Here is a 7,521-nt window from a genome sequence, read left to right on the forward strand (position 1 = left end):
GAAATCCCTGCCTCATCAGTTTCCTCTTCGCGTTCACGAGAGGACCTTCGCGAACACGAAGAAGGACATGCTAGAACCCAGACTCTGCATAAAAAACCAGATTTCCAAAGTCCAAAACATCCCGTGGCCTATCCGAAACTCACCTGAGCCCTTGGGGCTCCAAACAAAACATGCACACAAGTCTAAAAATATCATACGGATCTGCTCACGTGATCAAATCGCCAAAATAACACCTAGAACTCTAAATTTAGCACCAAATCAAATGAAATTTTACCATGGATCCGGGCCCTTTTACCAAAAATGTTGACCAAAGTCAACTAAAATCAACTTTTAAGGCATAAATTCTTATTTTCATCAATTTTTAACATAAAAGCTTTCCAGAAACCTGCCCGGACTGTGCGCGCAAATCGAGAAGGGTAAAAAATGAGATTTTTAAGCCTTAAGAGCGCAGATTCGAGTTCTAAAACATAAGATGACCTTTTGGATCATCACAGGAAATTTGGGTCCTCACAAAAAGCCCCTCTCAAGAAGTTCCAAGAATCGCCCAAGAAGTGAGTGAAAGGAGTAAAAATTAGTCTAAGTCCCGTATTAAATGAATCTCACTACCTCCAGCTTTTTTGCACTTGCGGTCAAGGGACCGCATCTGCGCCCTCGCTTCTGCAGACAAGAGTCCGCTTCTACGGAAGTTCCCGGGGTTGCTGGGCTGCTTCTGCGGGCGTTTTACCGCTTTTGCGATCCCGCTTCTGCGGAGAAGGGTCCGCTTCTGCGGAATTTAGGGATGCCCTCATTGGCCGCATCTGCGAGGCTTGGCCTGCCTCTACGAGCTCGCACATGCGGCTAACCAACCGCAGGTGCAGTTATGATAGATCTAGTGCACTCAGTTGTAGTTCCAAATTCTCAACTTAGTTCGAGCCTTATCTGATTGGCACTTAGGGCCCCCTGGGCCCCGCCCGCACATACCAACAAGTTTGGAATCACAAAACGGACTCGCTCGAACTCACGGAATGCCCGAACTAACATTAAAACTAAGAATCACACCCTAAAACCAATTGAATCAAACTTCAGAACTTCAAGTTCTTCAATTTACTTCCAATACGCCGAAACGTACATATACTACTCGGAATGACACCAAATTTTGTGTGCAAGTCTTAAATGACACTAAAAACTATTACCGATCTCAGAATTCTGTTTGGACCTCGATATCACCAAAAACCGTTCCAAACCAAATTTTAAAGAACTTTTAAAACCTTTAAGAACCAACTTTCACTATTAGGCACTGAAACGCACCCGGGTCATCCAAAACCCGATCCAAGCATGCTCCCAAGTCCGAAATCATCATACGAACCTATTGAAACCATTAGATCCCAATTTTGAGGTCGTTTACTAAAAATGTTGACCAAAGTCAAACTTGGCCTTTCAAGCCAACCTTAAGGAACCAAGTTATCCGATTTCAACCCAAACTCTTCTAAATCCCGAACCAACCATCCCCGCAAGTCATAAATCAGTAAAAACAAGTACGGGAAGTCTTATTTAGGGGAACTGGTTTATAGCAAGTAAAACGACCGGTCAGGTCATTACAGTTGATGTCATGGCTGCGTGGTTCCTCTTTTCGATCAACAGTGCCCTTTGCGGGTTTTCACTAGTTGATCTCTCTCATTTCTCTTCTCGTCATCGCCTTATAGTGCCCTTTGCGGGTTTTTACTAACAAGACTCTCTCATTTTTATTTTCTCTACTCACCATCGTCCTACAGTGCCCATAAGGGTTTTTACCAATATGACTCTCTCATTTTATTTCTCTCATTTGGTTGCATCCGATCCAAATAACTGTATCCTCCAATTCTTGAACATTCTTGCCGATTGATTGGAAGGACTTGAAAGGATTTGGGTAAAAAGAATTAGGATTAAGTTACAACTTTGGAACCTTTCGGGCGAAACCATTATCGAACCATTTTAACATGTGCCCTAGTTTTCAGTTTTGGGGAATGTGGATTTTTTTTGTATGACCGAACCTCAGAGTGAGGCTGCCTACGTATCCTTTCAGAATCAGGTCGAACGTAGTTCAATTAACTTGAACTTGTTTTGATTTTTGTTGTATTTTTTAATTTGTTTTTTTTTATTGTTCATTTTTTTATCAATCCCTTTCTTTTATTTTTCTTTCTCATTACATACAAGGTTCCAAAGAGGGTGGCCAAGAAAAAAGTATCTGGCTCAAAGGGTTAGCAAAGGGTTAATAGTATTTGGGTAGTGAGAATGAAAGCCTTCATCATCCCAATTAGAGAGCATTAAAGTTGCGTAAAGGGTCAAACATAGTACCTTTTGACCGCGTCTGCATTGACAGTTGTATCGGGAACATTTACTTTGATGTCTCCCAAATACAATACTCCCTTTTGGCAGCACTCTTGTTACAATGTATGGGCCTTCCACTTCGGGGCAAATTTTCCTTTAGCTTTCTCGTGATGCGGAAGAACACTCCTCAGAACGAGTTGCCCTACTTTCAATTTCTTGGGCCGCACTTTCTTGTTGTAGGCATGGGCCATTCTTTGTTGGTACAACTGCCTGTGGCAAAATGCAGTCAATCGCTTCTCATCAACCAAAGTCATTTGCTTCAATCGGGTCTTGACTCAATCTTCATCCTCGAACTCGGTTTCAACAATGATCCGAAGAGAGGGAATTTCAACTTCTACTGGTATCATGGCATCAGTGCCATAAACCAATCAAATAAGGGCAGTTTTCGTTTGGACTTGGTTTAGGCTTGTTTTCCATTCTCTGTTTATTTTCTTACAAGCCTTATCTTCGACACATTCTACTTCTTGGTTCATTATTTCAAGGTCTGACATCGTTTTAGGATCTGGGCATAAAGTCCGCAAGCATGTCATTTTATTAAAATCTGCATTAACAAAACTGAAAAGAGAATAAGAAAGGTGACAATATTTATAAAAGAGACATTCATGGATGATGAAATATTAATTTCATTTATTTGAATAATTTTTTTTAAAAAAAAAAAAATAGAAGGGTCTACATCAGAAAGTAAGACAATAAAGTAAAATATCTGGATTACACCCTGAAATAATTCAGATGTAGAAAGGATAGCAAGATCGACTATCGAGATTCCCATATGACGGAGAACTTTTCATTGCCTGGCGACCGTTTTAGGTTTCTCTTTTGTCACGACAATGGCTACAATGGCTTTCAGGGCCGGATCAATCTCTTCAACTTCCCTTTTGAGGGTCCAACAGCCCTTTGTACCATGTCCCACTGCTACAGAGTGGTATTCACATCTAGTATCAACTTGGTGTGAGGGGGACTCAGGATTTGGCCGGTTCGGGACCACTGGCTGCAGCAGACCTAGCTCGATTAGATTTTGAAACAAACTTGATTATGATTCACCAATAGGGGTGAAATGATTCCTTCTGAGGGGCTCTCTTGGGAGAGGATTGTATTGGGGAACATTTGGTTGGGGATTATATAGAGCTTGGTAGGTATGGGCTTTTCTGGGAAGTGGAGCTTAGTTTTGTGTATAATATTGTGGCCGCATGTAAGGTTGCACATTCATCACCGCATAGAGAGGTAGTGTCACGGCATAAGCAGCATCGTGATGGGTATAATAGTGTTGTGGGACCTTAGGGAGCATATATGATTGGTTGAATGACCTGCGGGGTCTCTCTCGAGCTTAAAGCCATCATGGCTCTCTCTTCCCTCCTGTTTCTGTTCATCAACCCCCCCCCCCCGAATCATTCTAAACGGTATGTGATGTGGCCTTAAAGGTAGCATGACTCAAGATTTGTCCTGTTTTTAAACCATTTTCGACTATCTCCCCAATTTTGAAAGCCTCGGCGAACGGATTACCCATAACGGACATCATGCTCTAGAAGTAGTCCGCCTCTTGGGCCTATAGGAAGATCGTAACCATTTCCCCTTCATCCATTGGAGGCTTTACCCTGACGACTTGCTTGCGCCATTTGACAGTATTCACAGAGACTTTCCGCGATTTTCTTTCTTAAATTGGACAAAGAGTTCTCTTTTTTGTATTTTTTCACTCTTGCTTTTTTTTTCGCTCTTTATTTTTCTTTGTTATTTTTGTCACTCCTTTATTTCTTTTTCTTTCTTCTCTTTTTTCCACTCAATTTATTTGATGGCAATGATCAAATCCGATGGAAATTGCATACGTATCATGACGCTGAATCAAATCTTGCGTAGTTCGGAAATACCGGGAACAAAATACATAAGCTACCTCTTTTTTTATTTGGGAATTTTGGAAAGAAGACTTCTTAAAAGAGAAAGAAAATGTTTTTTTGGATTTTGATTGATTTTTCTTTGAATTTTTGGAAGAAAGACTTCTAAAGAAGGAAAACAACATATTTTTAGATTTTGATTTGCAAATTTGTTTTGGGGGGGGGGGGGGGGGGGGGTTTCGAATGAAAGACTTCGAAAAAAAAAATATTTTTGGATTTAATGATTTTTTTTTTTGAATTTTCTAAGGAAAAAATTCTAAGAAGGAATTAAGGAAAGGGAAAATATTTTTGGATTTTTTGAAAATTGGGAGCCGGAACCGATGAGGTTTGCGTATGTATCTCATATCTAGTGAGAATCAGACCCACGTAGTTCGGTTAAAATAAAATAATAATAATAATAATAATAATAATAATAATAATAATAATAATAATAATAATAATAATAATAATAATAAAAAGACCTTTTTGAAAATTATGTCTTTATACACCAGAACACTTCAAAATTTTATTTTTTTTAAAAATGGGTATTTTATGAAAACTTGGAGAAAAATTTCTCTTTCTCTCTCCCATGTTCAATTAATCTATCCTAAAGCTGGCAAAAGATTTAGTAAAGCCTACCAAATAATGTTACATATAGCACAAAAAGATGTACATGTTGGTCTGAAAAATTGGTACATGTCCTAGACAGGACCGACCCCTGTGCCGAGTCCCGTTAAGTCCAATGCACATGATACAAATAAAACGTAGCCTACTAGGGATATCCGTTTCTTGTGGCTTGTTCTTCTAAGTTTTCAAATCCTAATGGAGATGGTATCTAGACTTGGCTTACCCTGGCGGACAACCCGAGCTGAGGAGCGTCAGGCGTCACCAGTAGTAGAACAATACTGGCTAGCTAACGGCTCTCCCGCCTAAACATGTGTGACTAAATCCTTCACCGGAAGCTGGTAGGCTAACTGGCTTTACCTCAAGACAGAAAATTTGTGATGCCGGTGGGCAAACACAACATAACTACCTATCGGAAGACTCAGAGAGGTGCGAGAGAGGATACAATTTATATCACAGTTCAATTAAATATTAAAGCGGTAAATAAGAGACAAATTGCACAGTAGGCTCTCAAACACAATAATATCCAAAACATGATAAAAGCCAAACAAGAATCAATATAAAAAGCTCGAATTCTAATTAATAGTCCCCAGCGGAGTCGCCAGAGCTGCCACACCTCTTTTTTCTCACGCAACCCTATTATGAGGTTGAGTTAGAAGAGTTTTTCCAATTAAAGTGAAAATTTGAAAAGGGATTATTTATTATTTAGAGTCGCCACTTGGAATTGAGTTTTGGTGTTCCAAGTTACTTTTTATTTGAATCCCTCATCAAACGGAAGATTTGACTCCTTATTTATGGTCTACGAAAGTAGAAGACTGAGTAAGAATTTTGTTGACTGGGGGAAAGATGTGAGGCACCCCTCGAGTCCCATGGTTCTAGCACGGTCGCTTTTATTGACTTATGTCCGGCTTAAATCAATTCTTGGTTATTCTTGTATTTTATTGATTATGGTTTACGTATTATCGATTAATTTTTTATTATATTTTATTAATTATTTGGACCTAGATGCGGTATACACAAAAGATATTTATTTGAAATTGAATGTTAAACCAAGGTATGGAATGTACACATGGTCAAAACATATTTATTTTAAATAATAAAAGGATCATGTGCGTATTCCTGCATCTCGAGGCCTTTAAAATTAAAATAATTATGTTCTGACCATGTGCACATTCCATACCTTGGTTTAACATTCAATTCCATACCACTGGTTGTTATCGTGGCTTCTATCATGGTAGGGTACCCAATTAATGTGAGTGCCATGATATCGGACAACATTACATTAGTAGCACATCAGACCAACACTGCCTACCCTAATCCCAACACTATCACAGAATACCTTACTGATGCAAAGGTAGAGCCGAGATCATATGATTCAAAGGTGAAGCCAAAGAATTCGTTTGACTGGTACTCATTGATGGATTCGACCAACCCAAAGAAGAGAGCTCAGCCTTCGACCACCACAGGCCAGTCTGATGACCCAGCAGTGATAGTTTCTGAGATAGCTGACATTCCATATACCTTTATTGAGATCTCTTCTGAGATAGCTCTCTTTTTGCTATTATTTTGTTAAGAAATGGGGACAATTCTTACTTTTATTTGGGGGGTGGGGTGGGGTGGAGTGGAGTTTATTTGATTGACACATTTGGATACATTCAGACTCTAATAATTGGATGATCCTGTTTCTTTTCTTATTTTTAGTTTATCTATTTCTAGTCGTTATTGTTTATTAGCTTCTTTGATTTTCAACTTTGGTTTTTATTTTGTTAAGTAGATTTTTTTTATGTTAGTAATTTATTCTAATGTTTTCGTAGTAGTATAGATAATAAGCCTTTGGTTTTCTTAATACGACGGTTCTTTTCAAAGGTAGCTTTGTGTGAACCGGGTGACTCATCCCGACGATGGATAGCGTGACAAACTTCTTAAGGGAATGAGTCCATATTTTATGTTTAGGTAATAATAATATTAGGAGTAATGAATAAAAGGCCTAATCAAGTCATTCTCTAAAAAGAGTTATTCGTGCTTCATTTGGTACCAACACACTTAACTACATGTTTATGGTTTGAAATAAGGTTTTTGAAAGAAAATAACTCTAGTTAGTGACTTTGAGACTCTTGAGTTGACTTTGGTAATCATCGAGTGGTTTATTGGACCATGGTGATCTTTAACTTGATTGTGGTTATTGTAGGCTCTCGACTCTATCCTCTTTTACGGTCTAGTTATGTGAGGGGTGAGGTGATTCGTTGCTAGTCCAAGTACCCGTGCAAATAGTCTAGAACTTGCCCCGAATGTGCTTCAAGGCGAAATCATAAGTTTGCTTGGTTTGGGAAATACCAAGCCCAATGTGAGATGCGTCACAATATACCGTATACGATCCTGGACCTGTGGGTAATACCAATACTAGCGCTGTAGTCAAAGCGGTCTTGAGCTTTTGAAAACTCAACTCACACTCGTCTGACCATCTGAATGGAACACCCTTCTGGGTTAGTCTGGTCAAGGTTCTTGCTATAGATGAAAACCCTTCCACGAACCGATGATAATAACCTGCCAAACCCAGGAAACTCCGAATTTCTGTAATCGAAGTAGGTCTAGGCCAACTCTGAATAGCCTCAATCTTCTTAGGATCCACCTTTATGCCTTCTGCCAATACAACATGTCCCAAAAGGCAACTGAGTCTAACTAAAAC

This window comes from Nicotiana tomentosiformis, chromosome 2 (genome assembly GCF_000390325.3).
Source record: "Nicotiana tomentosiformis chromosome 2, ASM39032v3, whole genome shotgun sequence".
Classification (NCBI taxonomy): Eukaryota; Viridiplantae; Streptophyta; class Magnoliopsida; order Solanales; family Solanaceae; genus Nicotiana; species Nicotiana tomentosiformis.